The sequence below is a fragment of the Telmatherina bonti genome, assembly GCF_933228915.1.
Source record: "Telmatherina bonti genome assembly, chromosome: 12".
Classification (NCBI taxonomy): Eukaryota; Metazoa; Chordata; class Actinopteri; order Atheriniformes; family Telmatherinidae; genus Telmatherina; species Telmatherina bonti.
Genome location: NC_136610.1, coordinates 11,201,216 through 11,219,467, shown reverse-complemented (window position 1 = coordinate 11,219,467; position 18,252 = coordinate 11,201,216). Strand labels below are relative to the sequence as shown.

At 40.1% G+C, this 18,252-nt stretch overlaps 1 protein-coding gene across 1 annotated transcript in view; it reads right to left on the bottom strand.

The window, feature by feature from the left end:
* The window catches only part of slc36a1 (solute carrier family 36 member 1), a 69,267-nt gene that overhangs the window by 16,193 nt on the left and 34,822 nt on the right, over positions 1–18,252 (bottom strand). The gene's annotated exons all lie outside the window — the stretch shown is intronic.

The window sequence follows — 18,252 nt, the reverse complement described above, 5'->3', positions numbered from 1 at the left end:
AAACATATCAAGCTGTAAGCACCTCTGGGGAAACTACAAAGACCTTAAAAGACAAAAAGGGCTCAGCACTGCAGACATACATGCTCCCAGAGGACACTTGACTTTATCCTTTCACCAAACAAGGCAGAGAATAAATTAATACGAGGATCAGAGACTGCTGTCCTTTCCTGGCTTGTCATCACTCTGACCTGTCGATGCTGAAGAGTCCTTGGGTACCACTTTGTGTTTTGGAGGAGTTCTGAAAATGTGACAAGCTTTAATTGCCACAGTAGAGTCTGTATTGTCCTGCTGTGGGAAAAACCGCCTTTCCCAGTTACACCACTAGGCAGAAGTTTTGATTTTTTTTTCCTTTCTGTTCTGAGAACAGCCAGAGTTCCTCATTACCATTTAAAGTGGTCTCGAGCGGACGATATCCAGGCTTTCTGGGGGTCTTCTTCTAAAGTTTTTTATGAAGCAGGAAGTCCACGATGAAGACAGAAATCCTGGGGCCGATCCTGTCTGCCAGAAGCTTCTCCTTACCCGGCTGAAACCATAAACGAGCTGGTGGTTTGAATCTTCAGGGACAGAGGTTGTCACTCAAAGTTTCAAGATGCGATGCTGTGTTGATGCATTTCTCAGATATGACCTTTAGGGATGATTGTTGTTGCTGTTGGATCAGGGGCGATATCTTTACAAAAGCTGCTGTCATAACAAATACAACTGTGAGACATTATTTACAACACAGCAGCTCTGAGTGACAGGAAGGGAAGGAGACATTAAAAAAGATGCCAACATTCAGTGGAATCTGAATAAACCGATCCCACTGAACACAACACCTGTTTCTGCACATGAAATACTCAATATGGACACAACTTTTCAATCAAATGTTCATATTTTTCTGTGATGGACTGGCGATCTGTCCAGGGTGTGCCCCGCCTCTCACCCAAAGGCTGCTGGGATAGACTCCAGCTCCCCGGCGACCCTTCATCAGATTTAGCGATCATTAAGATAATGAATGAATAAATGAATGAATTAAAGTTCATATTTTACTTGTGACAAAGCTGAGCTTGTTCTGGCAGCTTCATTAATGCTGAATTAAATACATGAAATGTTTTATGCAACATTATTTAAAATACTAAGAAGGAAAAAGGAGCATGAAATATGAACTAAATCTATTTCCTACATTTCTTTACAAAGAAATCTCCTTCTAACATGAATTAGGATCTGCAGCAAAACCTTTGTCCAACCATATTTGAAGCCTCATTTATGTTACTTTTCTGTATGTGAATCAGTATGTTTGTTATCGAACATTATGAAGCATCGCTGGCCGCATACTTCCCATTAGAGATGGGAAGAGACGATTGTCATGATTCAGTTTGACATGTTGTATAAAGCTTTTTATAAATTTTGCATAAGGAGTGAATATTACATCATTATTCAGCCTTTTATTAACAGAGGTGGCAGAGGCTCAGGTGGTAGAGCTGACCTGATGGTCTGTGGTTTGAGTGCTGCTCCCCTACACTGTGGCAACCCCAAGGGGGCCACGATTGTTCTCTGAGGGCCGGACCTAAACCTGGATAAATGCAGAAGAAGGGCACCCGGCGACTCCTTCAGACGGACAATCCGGAAGGTTAACAACAATAATTCAGCCTTTTATTATGTCTTTTAATTCAACATCTGAGGAAATTTGATCATTAATACCGTGTGCATGTGTGTGTGTGTGTGTGTGTGCATCCACTAGTGGGAAAAGTTCAGAGTTCATTTCTGATGTCAGTGTCAGGTGACAGTCGGCATGGCGATGGTGGAGGAGATCATGATAATGCACATCCTCAGAGAGAGACATAAAAAGATGCATTGTGGTTGATGGCAGGGATCTGTTGTGGCTTCTTCATCGTTTCTTGAGCTCGTCACATGCGAACTGTACTATGCAATGCCAAGCACACCATTTCACATGGAACTGTTACATCTGGCCCGGCATCCACAAGCTCTGTGAGAACTGAAGTGTGTCTCTCTCTTTTCATTTTCACAACATAATAATTGAAACGTAAAAACAATAAGCATAATTAAATGTCATAGCTCACTGATTTTACTAAACTGAAACACACTTAGGGCTTAATCTTTTTAAAGACGCAGCTATAAGTGAAGTAGGACCTTTTTAATAATATTTATATCCGCTATTTTGCCTTGTACAGTTTTCTCCCCAGTTATTTTCACTATATAATGTAATTGTAGCTTTATACGGTCTTATTTGTACCTGGATTTAGTTTTAAAATGGTTTTTCACCTGTTTCATGTAATGCCCCGTTTTTCTACACTGTGTTTGCTGATGCTTGTTTACCTGTTCAGGTACTGCAAATTGGCTCAAAGCTAATTCTTAATCAGTAAGTTAGCTAACTCTCTACTAAATAAACAATAATGATAAAAAAAAAAAAAAAAAAAAAAAAAAAAACCTACCGAATTTTTACTTAATTCTTAATCCATTTACAAATGTTTTATCCAATTATTTAAAGTGTTGTTCTGGAAAGAGTTTTCCAAGAAAGACCTAAAGAGTTTCTGTAGGTCCATCGTGTCACCTCACATCTGATCTCTGAGTCTTTGCTCAGAGAAAAGTAATCCAGACAGGAACATAAAGCAAAGACCAAACAGCAGAAGTGAATCTGGTACACAAGATGTAAAGGTGCACACATCACATTTCTGAAAGGGCAGAAACAAAAGAAACACATGACAGCACTACAGCCCAACAACACGCAGCGTACATTTCTGATGGAACGTCACCTTTCTGCCACAGTGCATCAAGATGAGTACAAAAAAGGAAAGGGGGGGGGGGCTCACGCGACATCCTCGTGTCCTCTCTTGTTCGTGTCAACAGTTGAACAACACATGCAAGCTGCTCCGCTCAAGCCCGTGGCAAAGTGACTCAGACAAGTAAAGCTGCTGCTCAGACAGGAACGCGACACTGACGTGTGGAGGAGAAAGGCAACAAGGCGTTAATAAGGAAAGCACTAACAAGGAGCTCTTACTGCAGAAGTTAACAGCAGTCTGATGACTTTCTTTTTCCTGTGTGCTATGCGCTCTGTGTTTAATGTGTTTTACCCTTAAAACTCCAAGCCATTTATTACCGTGTTTTGTTCCCCTAATCCTCCGTCAATTAATGCATGCACTGTCAAATAATAAACATCTTTTTTTTCAGGACAACCTGGGCAATCACAATATGTATTCTAAAACGATGCCACATGGATGGATAAATAGTTATATGAGGATAAAAACAAAAGAAAAAACTAATTGGAAATTGAATATCATTGAATTTAACTTAAAAAAGACAGATCAACAATATAGAAGCTTTTTCATTGATAACTATGTTTCTCTCAGGCCTCGGCTATTAGAAGAAAAAGATCCCAACACTAACATACACACAACCAAAACTATTCACATTTTTATATATTTTTCCACTTGTTTTTCCCCTCACCTCCTCAGTCACTTGTGCCACTCTTGGAAAGTTTCTGTCTAGAACAAGACAGAAGGCTACATCACACATCTCACACTCCCAGGTGGTGGACTGTTGAGTCTGCTTGTGTTCTGTATTGCTTTTTTTTTGCTTTTTTAACTTTTTCTTTTTTTTCAATACCGGAAGATAACTATTTCATCTCACGCTGATCTTCGGCTGCTCGGATTGGATGTCATAAAAACAAAAGAAGAAGAAATTGGAGCATCTTATTGGTCGAGAGACCAACAGAAAGTCATCACTGTTTACAAAGAGCTTCAATATGGAAGTCCACAAACATAATTTACATGTTTTTAACATAGACCGAATGTGAAAGATGGACGGAACCTACGTCCAAAAACTGCAGTTCCCCCTTCATCCACTAGGGGCTCCAAAACAGAGCAAATCCCCATAGACTCCCATGTTAAAAAGACCAACTTCACGGCAGAAATAAACATGTTTACAGCCTGGTTCAAAAATCCATTTTAGGTTTAATAGGTCAGGTTTACCTTCATGACAACTGTGAGGAAAGTTTTTTCTAACTCGCCCGTTTAAAAGTAATTCAATCTCAAAGTTTGGCATATTTAGGGGCGTGTCCTTTTGATTGACAGGTACCAATCTCCCGCTTCAAGTAAAAAGAACACAGTACAACCACGGTTTTTAGCCGGTTAACAACGTGACTTAGCTTTAGCCCGCTTACCTCAGTTAGCTAGTTAGCTCCTGTTATCTCCGGGTTAGCTCTGTTAGCTCTTTGCTACAGGCAGCTCGAAGTTAGCTCGATGTCAATCATCCACCATGACACTCACACTCCCCCTATTCTGTGCATGAGTAATTTCTACTCTAATTTTTTTTGTGTCTATAGGAAAATACCTTTGCAAGTAATGGCAGCTATGCACAAAATGGTTTATGCTGTTTACAAACCATGTGTTACACATACAACTACCCAAACTTACACACAAATTAGTTTACACTTAATCATGTATTACACATGCTCAATAATACCGAGTTGATTTTCTCTCCATGCTTTTAAAACCTAAAAACTCTAAACTTCTGACTTGTTTTGATTAAAACTCTGACATTGATTATGCACATCACTGAAGCTGTTGCTGCCCTGCAGCATCCTGGGACTGAAAATCCACACTTCACAACTTTGTTTTCCTCCAGCCTGAGCTATTGTGTTACAGCACCAGGCTGATTCAGCAAAGAAATGCCAACGGGACATTATGAGAGGAAGAGACAGAATGAAAGACAGAAAGGGTCAGAGGAAGAGGTAAAACAAAAGTCAAAGCCATATTGACTTTTACTGCATGGATAGAGCTCAGAAAATAGACAGGATGCAAGATGGATGCCGATAAGCTGGAGGTCATGTATTCCACAGTGTTGGTTGATGGAAATCTGACAAATGTCATAAGGAACAAGTGTTTTGATCCTGTAAGTATCCACATCACTGCCTGGATCCAGGAATTTTTTAAGGATTCTTTCCTATGGAGCATGGGGATATTTTGCTGCTTAAGCTTGTAAACTCAAAAATCAGCATTGGGGTCATTACTGAAAACAAACGTAAGTGGTTACTTGTTACCCCCGTTAATTGTGATAACATTACTTGTGACTGCATTTGAAAAGTAATATCGCAATTATTACTTTACTTTCCCATTTCTTAATGACCATGTTGATACACGGAGAAACGTGCAGACGATGCTGTCTGCAGGAAGAAACTCGTCTCACTGTAAAATCCACAGACAGGATGAAGGAAACTGTGCTGAGGACACGCCGGGCTGATAGATGCTACTAGAAGCTGTTGAACCCTTGTGGCTCAACAACTACATGCTCTCGTGTAAATCAGATCTATTAACACTTTCCTGGAAGAACCGTACCCCCCTTCTGTTCTAACTTCCAGCTCAGGTCTCTGTTGTAGGTTTTCACTGAGTGCACTAAAGGAAATTATATTTGTTATGAAACATAATCTTACACGTCATCTGCGTTTTGAGATCTCTGTACGCGGAATTGTCTGATCGATCCGAATGATCAGCTGATAGAACAGACAGAGGTGTTTCCTTCCACTCATCTGTAAAGTAGATATGTGGACTAAAAAAATGTCTTGTTTTATTCTATGACGTCTACAAGGGGACACATTAGCAGTTACCTCACTCAGCTTCATCTCTATGGCAACGTGTCCAGGCAAGGACACACACACAGACAGACAGCATGCAGGCAGCACTTAAACTTTACACACACCGCTCAGGTAACACAGAGAAGCACGTTCCTACGGTATAGTAAAATAATTTTGTTCCTGATATTTCAGGTGTAGACGTTGCTTTTCTTCGTTAGCCAAAAAAAGTTATCTTGTTACTGAAACGCGTTACAACCCCCCCTCCCCCCCAAACCCTGCCTAAACTAATGCTCACAATCACAGGCAATAAAAAACAAGGCAGTGGCGAAGTGGCAAGGTCACAGAAGTCTGTATTGCTTCTAGTTTCTATAAATTATACTGTAAACTGTGATTCGATACTGAATCAGCTTTAGGGCGACTAAGCTGATCTTCCCAACCAAAAAAAATCACCCTTTAAATATGCACCACCATCAGCAAAACTATAATCAATTAAGTTTAATTCAGGACCCAGCATCTGCTTGTTGATTTCACTCTACAGTACATGTGTTCATGAGGCATAACATTTTAATCAAAATTAATCTATAAGGCGCTTCAACGTCTTTTTTCAATAATTTCTCTTCCAGCAATTTCAGACAGATATGCAGATCATCCAATAAGAGACCCCAAAGGGTCCAAAAAAAAAAAGTTTTTATCTCGTTTTATAGTCTCTTTCCTCTAGAGCGGGTTATACATTGTCCTTTTATTTAAAAAAACAAAAAAAACAAAAAAAACAGTCTGATGTTATTTATTTGATATAAAGTTACAGCTGCTCTCTTTATCGCCCATGACAGAGTTCTGCATGCAGACACCTGACAAAAACTGTCCTGGTGCTGTCCTCACAAACCATCACATGAGGAGCAGAACTAAACAGTCATTGGAGTCATTCCTGAGGTATTAAAGAGGATCCATTATGTCAAACCAGCAACTCAGCTTTTAGAGTGACTCAAATGAATAAAGCAGTTGTCATCAAGACATTAAAACGTTCAACTTTCTTCTGCTCTCAGAGTGGCTCTCAGCTCTCAGAGTCCCGTCTGGAATCTACAAACTCAAGGTCTAAAAGTCCATTAGCTCAAGTGTTTATTGTATTCAAGCTAAGAGTTGTCATTTTTTTCCCCAAGAAAATGAGCGGTTTTGATCACTTCCAACAATCTTGTTATTGCTGCATCACGCAGCAGTAAATGGATGTAGCGAAAACAAAAATCACACAGAAATTAATCAGGAAATGGTGAAGACTAAAGGAGGACCAGATGGAGAGGGAATGCTCCACTTAGTGATATCACAAGGGCACAAACACAACAGGAAATACACTCACTGGTCACTTTATCAGCTCCACACTCACCAAAACGAGACAATATAAAATGGAAAAACGTTGCTTGGTCTGATGATTCTGGATTTCAGCTCCATATTCAGAAGGTAGAATCAGAATTTGGTGGAAATAACAGGAAAGTATGGATCCATCTTGGTGCTGGTGTTGGAGTGATGGTATGGGGGATGTTGTGGTATAAAGTGGCCAGTAAATGTAAGGCAATCATACATGTTTTCAAATTCAGAAGTCCAATCCGATAAAGCCAAACAACTGACAGATAAAAGCCATCAATCACAACTTGAAAAGTCTGTGTTGAACGTTGTTACTGTGAGGCAGAAAAGCTCAGCGATCATTGTGTGGAGCTTATGAGAGAAACCGGCCTCCAGACAACTGAAGGCCTTTAGGTAGTCTTTTTCAAACCTTGTAACACAACGTAGGAACTGATGCAAAGTCATACAGCAAACCCCCCGCTGCCGCTCAGAGGATCTCTGATTCAAAATGGCATCAACATCCACGGTGAGCTCCTCCACCCCTCAGCCTATCTTCAGTAAATTAGAATAGAGCGTTCACTTCAAAGGAAATCTCAGTCCATTGAAATGAACTGACCTTTGGAGTGGGAGGCAAGTCAAAGCAGACCTCATCGGAGAAGGGAAGTGTTTGCTCAGGGCGCTCCTCTCCACAACTTCTTATCTGACTGTTTGAGCTCAAACTGAAACAAATGGCGGTGGAGGAGAGGCTTTGTTGTTGTGGCAACTAGCAACATCAAGGTTTGTTTTACAGCTTTGAAACCCATTTTAAGCAGAGTCACGGATCTCGGACGGGGGAATAAATTGGGGACGTCAGTCAGCGCTTCGCTTCTTGTGACATTTTCTCTGTTCTGAAAGCTGTTTTCACATCATGAAGGTCTTCAAGCTGACTAATCTCACATGAAATTTGAATGCAAAAGTTTGTTGTTTAAATTTTCAAAGTTAAATGAGACAAAATGGAAGCAAATCCATCCTTAAAGGGGTCCTATTGTGGTATTTCGAGTTTTCTGAGCTTTCTACAGTGTTACAGTGTTGAATCCTCATCAGACATGTGAACGGCACTGTTTTTTATCACCTAAACGCATGTTTGAGTTTGAGTTTGAGTTCCAGCACGCTCTCCGTTCGGTTTCCATGGCAACGGAAAACGCGTCGTTTTAGAGAGTTTTTTCTACTTGGAAATCCTTGTGACGTCCCGGGGGATAAGGTTCGGTGATTGGTTACCTTCTACTGGTTAACAAGGGCATGTACAAATACATCAGGCGGGTGGAAAACGTCGGATAAAGTTATTTCCAACGATGGCTGGTGAGTTTACCAAAGAGAGACATCCTGCTGCATTCGTTGCTGTGGGTTGCTGTTTTCCACTTCGTTTTCAGGGTCTGATTCAGGTTCCAACATGTAGGGCTGTATGCTATGTGTTGACATTGTATTTTGTTTTTTTACTGAGTTCATATCAGCCTAATCCTTCTGTTTATGAGATGTTACAATGACGGCGAAAGCAGTTGCGGTGCGCGCTCCCGATGTAGTGCAGTGGCAGCTGACCAATCATTGGCAACTTATATCTGGCGGGAGGCGGGGCTTAATGCGGAAGAGTCTCAATCCACTCGTTTTGCCCGCAGGCTGATCTGACAGCCTACGGAGAGGGTCGGTCTGAAGTAAACAAAGCAATTTGTGACAATAACTCGATCAATCCCAGCCCTTCTGGTCTCAGAAATAAAAATAAATTTGCCTGAAATGCACATAATAGTTCCACTTTAAAATTCCAATTGAGACATTTCAATAAGTTATTTATTTTCATATAAATCTGCTTTAATCTTGAGTTCAACAACTTTTCCTCATCTGAACACTCTGACGTCCTCCCGTGTGTTACTGTCCACTGCTCTAGACTTAAGCAGTTTCGCATCAGTTTTTAGATACACCTCCTTGTTTTCATTTCTTTCTTACATTTAGAGGAAGATTTAAAGCATTTTCTTTGAGCAGAGCTGCTCAGGAGATGTCTTTGTCTTCTTTTTTTCTTCGACTATCCTTCGCATAACAAACAAAGCCATTTAAATCAAACAGATTAAAGTGAAGCTACAGACTGAAGTGCATCATCAGCACTACAACTCCACCACCTCAAGGCATTCAACCTACAGGGAAATTGCTTGCATGCGCACACCAGTCGACATTTTGAGAGTTTCATGCATGCAGAAGAAATGCCCCCTCCCCCTCCCCCCTCCCTCTCATTCATTGCCTTCTTCATTCAAACTTGCATCCCAGTGGAAGGCAGCACCACATCCACCCTCTCAACACAGAAAACCACAGAATGCCTTGGAAATGCCCAGCAGACATGAAGTGGCACACATATGCCCCAACCCCACCACCCCAACCCCCGCCCTTTATTAGCTTATCAACATGCATGTGCAGAAACCTGTACAGCGTGGCAAATGCCATCTACAGAATTCTCCACAGACGCCATCGCAGCTACTGAAGAAAAAGAAGATGAATGACATGCAGTGAGGAAGGAGTGGTGATGAACTGAGAAGTGAATTTTTCTTGGAGGGGAATACTTTCACATCTATCTTCAGAGTTAGCGCCCCTCGATAACGACGCCGTTCAATAAAAAATGTACGATAGAAGACCTGGAACCAGCATCTCAATCAAACCCAAACTGAGATCTCAATATGTATCTGCAGCATTATAAATGCTTTGAATTTCCCCCAAAGTGGAGATTATTTAAATCACATTCTTAACATTCATCATTCAGTGAAGAGCTTCATGCAAATCATTAAGACCTCCAGAGTTGCATGAGACCCACACCATCCAAAACATCTGCACCATACATACTCTATAAGCTGCAGATAAAGCAGCTAGAAAAGACTAGAACTTGTGGAACATTCACTTCAGCCTTTTTGATTGTAATCCTAGTCGGTTTGTTCATGAAGTTCGCATTGTTTGGGTAAATGTGAATCTGCCAAACAAATTCTAATTCGGATTGGATAAGCTGAGTCGATCCGCCTACAGTAGAAGTTCTCTGTGTGTATCAAGCAGACCAAATACAGAAAATAGGAACTACAACAAAAAGTAACTTCCAGCATTTGGTGTAGCATTTTATTGTGGGTAAATACATAGCAATCGTGTTAAGGGTCCTCTGCCTCATCTGTTGTTCATCCTGCGCCCATTGTTGCAGCGCATTTCTGCAGAATACTTGCATAAGGCATAAAAAGAAAACAAAACTGATCATTTTGTTTCCATGTTTAACTCACAAGTGGAAGTGGAAACGGTTTTCTTCTTCATCTGGGTTTTGTCCTCTCTTTTGCTAAATACCAATGCAGCACCACTTTTGGTGAGAATTGGGATATATTATTCTAATGGTTTTGCTCGTTTGATCAAAATGCAATGTGAACACAGTCTTGGTCCACATGGATACAGCCCCCTAAAGATGAGCCCAGTCCCCAACCAGACCAAGTCTAGTGGACTATCCTGATATGAATGCACCCTTACTTTCTGGATCCAGCTGGTTCAGCTATGTTAAAAGGACTTTTTGGAGTCTGTCTTCATATGTCCTGGTTAGGGGTGTATTTACATCAGGGTAGTCCACTAGACTCGTTCCGATTGGGGACTCGGCTCAGTTGTAGGTGGGAGTGTATCCATTCTGACCAAAATCACATTCATGCTGCCCTTTGGTCAAATGAGCCAAAATAACATATTCCCATTCCCACCAAAGGTGGCGCTGCACTAGTATTTAGCAAAAGAAAGAACGTGACCCACGTGAAGAAAAAAACTTGCGAAAACGTCTGAAATTCCGTTTCCTCCACTTGCAAGATTCACTGGGCGTGGCTTGATAACTTGATAAGTACATGAAAAGTAAAATATCAAAGTAACTAAAAAGTTAGGGCTCTAACTGTGGAGATCTTTCATTTCTGTATGATGCTTCACCCTTCAAGTTCGCTGTCTGTTCCCCGTTTTCGGGGTTCTTTAACACCTAAACCCCAACAAGCATCATCATAGCTACTTTGATGCTACTGTATTTTTCTCTGCAGGTATCTTTAAGATTAGTTAAAAAATAACAAGAAACAAAACAAAAGAAAAAAAAAACAGCCTAATGTTATGTGAGGAGAGCAGGATCACTCCTTTTGTAAGAGGGGTATGTGAAACATGGGCCTGTCCTCTCATTACTTGAAGATTGGCCATTGATTTTGCAGTGCTGGCTGCAAACTCTATTACTCGTTCAGTTCTTTGTTTCTGACAGAGTAAGCTGTTTTGAAGGCATCATTTGGCCTCTTTCCATCTTAAAACAGAACCAACAACAGCAATGTACCCTCTCTCACATTTAAATGAGGCATTGCTTGCTACAATATCAATTTGTTATGGACAATCCTTCCATTTAATGTGTAAAACAAGGCCATCAATCACATTTTGCCACAGAATATGATAAGACCACACAGAACTCAAGTTTATAAGCACTTTGAAGAAGTATCCATCTGTTTGCTAAAATCAACTCATATGAGGCATTTAAGTGTTAAAAAGTGAATTCCAGATGCATCTCTCTGATGTGGGAGTAAATTCCACTGACTGCTAGTGGGTGGATTTCCAGATCATCAAAAGAAGGAAATATGGCTAAAAGGATGGACATAGTCTGCTGCACAGAGTGGCAGAGAATATATGATATAAGGAAGATTTATATACAAAATACGAAAGTTCAAAGTACAGACTGAGTGATAAACATAACTTGCACCTCCTCTGCACTCAGACTATCCCAGCAGATCAGCGCCAAAGAAATGACAAATCTAATGGTGTTCATCACTGCAGGTGTGTAGCCATGCTCAGAAAATACCATATAAAACAATGAATATCAATATTTTGTAAATGAATTGAACTGGATCTAGCACAAATTGTAAAACGATTGAACTTAGCTGGGCTATTTTCAGTTTTATGTAACTGAGTAGCCTTGTTTTTGTGGTAAATACCTCAAATCCATTTTTTGTTGTTGTTGTTTTTAATTAACTTGTCTCTGTAACAGGAATACAGGAGCTCATTAAAAGTACAGCTGACCTCTTCTGTTGCAAATTAGTCTTCAAATGATCCTCCAGTTGTTTTTGACATGTAACCATTACTCTTCCAGCCTTTTGTTGCTGCTGTTCCAACTTTTTTTAAGATATGTTGCTGCCATCAAACTTAAAATTTGTCAATATTTTCCATGAAATTGTAAAATGTGTCAGTTTTAAGATCTGATTATGCTGTTTATGTTCAGTTCAGGAACAAAATACTAGTTAAATTGGGATTGTACCTAATTTAGTTGAATTTATCAGGGGCTGTTGCCTTCTGCTGGGGAAGAAAGTCATTCTAAAAACCCTCATTAAACAATGACAAGAGAAACTGTCTTGGAGATGCAAATAGAAACACGACTTTAAAATAAACAGATCATCATGTGCATCGTTAAGCTAAATGTGTATAAACTACGCCACCTCTTCCTTTATCTCTTTCCATAATATTGCAATACAACTTTAGAAGTTTATATTCAGCCCATCTGCAGCTACATATTGAGGATAAAGAGAACCCAGAGGAATGTAAGGCAAATATTAACATACAGTCTCTTAATGCCAGCTTGGTAGAAGTATACCTTATACTGACTGCATTTTGCCCCAACATGAAAGCTTAAACTCTGAATTTGGGGCACAAAACAACAACAGAGTCCAAGAATCAGCAGTCTTGGCTAGATGGGAATCAATAGCAATTGGAGGTCTATTGCTGCTATTATAGGACCATTACAGGGAACTCTGTGCTCATGCCTGGAAGTAGGATGAAAGCAGATAGAGAGAAACATGTCTGAGAGTGTGAGTTAGGAACACACGGCTGCCAGGATGCTCGGGTTAATCTCCATCTACTTTCTACCTATCCTGTCGCAGAGATGCCTGGAAATACACATTTCACACAGATGCACATTTAAGCTGAACAGAAGTGATTTCTGAAATACCCGGCAGCACCTTGAGGTGCACGGACAATCAATTGTTATTGCAAAGGCAGAAATGCTTCAAGTCTCGACTCTTTCTCGTGACAAGATCACAGACATATGCACTGACAGTTATGAACCTGCAAACACACACACACACACACACACACACACACACACACACACACACACACACACACACACACACACACACACACACACACACACACACACACACAGACCTGACATAGATGGAAATAAAATACAGGAGTAATTTCAACAGCTTTGTATTTTACATACAGATGAACACGTCTCCATAAAAGATGAGGGAATGATTCACCACAGTGCCACACACACACATACACACACACACACACACACACACACGCACGCACACATACATGCAGACATACTTGTACACACTTCATCTGGTCAGAAAGTTCATTTCAAAGAGCAATGTTTTCTTCCATTCAATTTTTGGTTCCATGACAGCCGCAGCCCAATCTGCCGGCCCCAACATGTAATCTCACACTTGATATAAACCTAGTATTAGAATCTATCGAGGCCAGTGTTACGTCTACAGCTGCAGTTTCCTTGCTAATGCAGCGAAATGCCTGCTGCTGTGCGAAAGGGGTGAATAGAGGATGGGGGAGGATGGGGAATGAAGTGTCTGAGGGGGAGTTAGGAGAACACATTGCTGTTAAGTCACTGAGCTTAATCTCCTCTGAATTGCAACCTTTCCAATTAAAGATAAGCGACCTCTGTGTGTTTCTATATGTTTTCTTGTTACAGTCGCTATAGTGATTTACTCTGCTGATATAGCGAAAAGTAAAAGTCAATTGAGATCACATGTATTTAGATTCTGAAAGATACACATGACTGTACTAACAAGTGTGATTTCAGGCAGCTGAAGCAGAAAAACAACAACAAACAAAGTTAGCACTGAAAACTTGATTAAATAAAACGTGAGGTGCATTTAGACCTCCTTGTAGACCCTAAAGTAACACTGCACAACTTTCCAACTTTAAGACTATGTGATTTTGACCCTTTTTGCTATGTTTTCTTTAATCTCTTGTCTTCTTTCCCCTTTATTTTTTATTTTGACTGATTTTGAAGGCTTTTTGTTGCCCTGCAGCATCCCAAGGCTAAAAAGAGTGTACATCATAAATATTTTCCCAGCATGTAGCCTCATGTTGCAGCAGCATTTTGTTTACTGGATATCAACACAATATCCTAGTTGATCATGCCTTGTAGCAGATCCCAAAGACAACATCATAAGAGGAAACGAGGAAACAAAAGACAGAAAATGATAGAGCAAGAGATAAGACAAGAGTTAATGTTGGACTTTTATTAGCTGAAGGGAGCCCAGAGAAGAGACAGGATACAAGGCAGCTGTTGTATTATCCTTCATTAGGGGCATAAAAGTGAGGAAAATCAACCAAAGTTTAGTTGTGCAGCTCTAAAGTTGCACTTTGTTATTTTCTGGTCTTAATAATATGCATTTGTTCAGTTTTGATGGGACAACAACATTTATTATTTACATATCAGCTGAGTATTGCTTCATCATGTAACATGCAAGCGACTGGATTCCAAGACACTTGAAAAAGTCATAACCATATAATGGTTGCAGCGATGCAGCGATCATCATTCACAGTAACACAAGAGCTGTTTGCACACTAATTCCACAAAGAAAGTACAGCACTCAGGGCTCCAAAAATGGAGAAAGCTCAATTTTCCTCAACAGAAACACCCTTGTCTACTGTAGCTGAGCTAAAGACTCAGCTCTTCAAGGAGCATTTCTGCACTTAGTTTAGCTCTTCCATTCGCCAGATCGAGTTGGAAAGACTTTTCCATCTCTTTGCGACAATTCTGCACTTGAATAAGCTGCACTCAGGGCGATACTGCGGAACAAATTGTTTCTTGTATTTTAACAAAGGGACTATTGCAGGGAGAGAAGAAAGAGAAAAACTGCACTGTCTCTAGCAGTACATGGCAACACCTGTGTCCAAGTGGACTCACAGCAGTCTGACTGGCACTTATGTCCCCTACTGTTTGATTTCTTGCCTGTGTTGTTCTCACCCTCATCTAATTCACTGTAGAACACAACACAACACAACAGAACAGAACAGAACAGAACAGAACAGAACAGAACAGAACAGAACAGAACAGAATAGGTGACTGTGAATGTAATACGCATGCCTTACAGAATAAGGGGAATAGTGGTCAGATTATTAGAAATGAGAAGTGTTCAAGTCGGAAAGTTAGGTATTGCTACTTTAAGAGGCCTTACTATTAATGTAAGTCAACATTTAACCTTTATTTTTGGACTGTCAGGGGTCAGTGTTGCATTTAAGGTTTGAATCAATCTGGACGATGTGTAAAAGAAGTGAATGTACAGCCTGGTCAGTCGCACGCTGTACATTCTGTGCTTTCAGAGAAAATATTGACTGAGGTAGAAGTTTAACGTACAGATAAACGTAGTTCTATGAAGCTGCAGGGACATGCACAAACACACACTCATACACACAAAAGAAGGGAAATCTGCTGCAGCATGAAAAATTATGAAGATTTCTTACAACTCCTAATGAGTCAGGCAATGCCTGTGGTTAGATCAATTGGGTTAGATCAATGGTTCCCAAGCTGGGGTGCGAGTTATCACAGGAGGGGCGCGACAAGGCTAAATAAAACTTGGGAGTTTTGGCACTGGACAAATTTGTAAAAGTACTCATAGGAAATGATGATAAATCAACAAGAGAGGCTTTAAGTAATAAAAAAAAGACCAAACTATGATGAAGCATATCTGTCCCTGCCTGACCACTGATAGTAATAATCAATGGTGGGTAATAATGAGACCACCGTCTTTTACATGTACCAGAATATTATCGAATATAGTGAAGGATGAAGCCAAGCAAGTTACACCACCACTTAGGGACTTTTCATCCTCAACACAAAGAAAAGCCTGCAAGTTACTTTAGAAATAAACTATCCAACTATCATATATAGCAAAGTTGTTTTACTAAAGCAGCATCGTCTCCACTCACCTAAAGTAGTTTGCAGAGATTCCTGGTTTAAAATGTTTCACACTGAAGGAGAAGAATGGATATTAATACCGACACGGTTTTAATTAAAGTTACCTACAATACATCCACTAAAACTGAAGACGCATTTCTAAGTATGTTTCTGTGTTTCATGTAGGGAGGGGAGGGGGCTCGACATTATTGTCGTCGATGAAAAGGTGGCCCTGCAGAAAAAGTCTGGAAACCACTGGGTTAGATGATGCAACTATGAGGGTAACAGAAGCGACTAGTCAATGACCATAAAAATAACCATACTAGACCACACACACTGTCCCATCTGAGTTATAATGTCTACCATCATGATCCATTTGGAAATGAAAACACAAATCATTTCAGCATTTTCCTTAAAACTTGAAGGGGCTTTTTTGTTGCTATTATTGGTCAGGTTGTTTCAGTTTCTTTTCTTTTTAATGTAAAATGCATTAAGAACTTAATTTTCTCAATGCACAATCAACAAGCAGACTTTTTTTTTTTCCAGAAAAGCCTCAGCCGTCAGATTTGAAGATTAAAAAGATGCAAAATGGATGTCTTAATACATACAGTACAAACATGGCCAATCAAAACAACAAAACAGAGTTTATGACCAAAAGTATTTTGTAGAAAAACACAGATGAACAGTCAAGCCTTCTCTCATCTGCAGGTCAGTCTCCCAAGTGTCGGCTTCCAATGGAAAAATATTGGGACCGAAACAAGCATGTAACAGAAATTACATACATATTCACTCGCCTTCCTCCAGGTGTTTTTCCCCTGCTATTTACAGGTATTAATGCAGTTATTACCGGCTACCCTCTCCAAACTCAGCTTTGACACCACCTTCCTTCAAAACATCTTCTTAGCTTTATTCCAGCCATGAAAAAACATTATATTTTGTTCTTATTTTGGACAATAATAGAACTTTATACTAAATTATTAATCATTAGCTGCTTTAGATTTAACATAACTGTCTCTCAGGTATACAATCAGTAGAAAATTTGGCTCTATTATCATTTCTAGATAAAAAAATAAATAAATTAAAAAAAAAAAAATCTTTGCAACACGGTAGTGAAGGCAATCTTTATTATTTATGAAAATATGCTAGATAACAGTATTAGCACAGATCACTCGTTGTGCATTTACCAAGCAGAGTCTCTAAATAAACACTTTATTTGTGGCTGGACTGTAAATATCGTGGACTGCATATAAATGTCTGGACAACGACCAATAGATCATCTGAAGGGGAGGCTATCAACCACAACTGACCCCACAGAGTGAACACTACCATTCCTGAGAAATTGTTGATAACAGAAGTGATAGCACTCGGGGGTGCTGGAGATCTAACAGTTTTAAGGGCTAAACGTGAAGTATTTTTCCATTCTTGCTGGATGTGTGAGTTAGAAAATGCAGCCATCTGGAGGTTTAACATAGTAATCCAACACCTAGGTGTGTGGTTTCTACAGAGAACTGCAAGTTACCCGAGCCAAGTGCAGTAATGTAACCCCACAACATTACAAAAGGTGAATTTTCAGCTGTGCACTTATAAAAGGATGAATGCTCGCTCCACTTTAGCTGGGAAGAAGCCGTGTTCACGACTTCAGAAATCAATTTAAATTCTTACCAGAGGACAGTTTTTCACTTCATTTCAGTCCATCATAAATGAGCTCAGAGCAGAGAAGGAGGCCGACTTCCCTGGATGGAAACTGAGAAATACAATTCTAGGATTCAGAGAAGATCTTTACCGCGTTTGTGTTCAGTGGCAACAAGCTCTCCTCATCTATTAAGTTTATTTTACAGGCCCGTCCCTAAAACGTGTTAGTGGCAGCATAATCATTTGCTTTCTTTGTTGTGATTTTAAAGCCCAAATCAGAGACTGAGATGTAAAAAAAAAAAAAAAAAAAAAGATGCAAAAGAAAGGTTTACAATAAATGTGCATGAAGCCTTATAATTGACATTAGTACCCCCCTCCCTACATCTATTCTCAAATTTCCTGTTATTTATTTATTTTTTTGTAAAATCCGTTGTCTTGATTAATTTGGCTGATCCCTGCAGCTGAGCTGGAAACCCATGCAGAAATGTTCTAAGTACTCTGCTCCTGTGGGAGTACCTGGAGCTAATTAGTTGCAAAGGGCTTGCTGAGGTCGCTCAATAGTTCTGGGGGGGGGACTGCCCTCTACCTCGCTCAGTTAGCTGATCTGGGTAATCAGCACAAAAATAGCTACTGAGGGATGAGAGGCATCTTTCATCTGGCTGAACTTCACAGCAGATTCAGCACAGAAAACCTTCCAACAACACAGCCGGTTCTTTTCTTGACTCCATCCCTGGTAAATCAC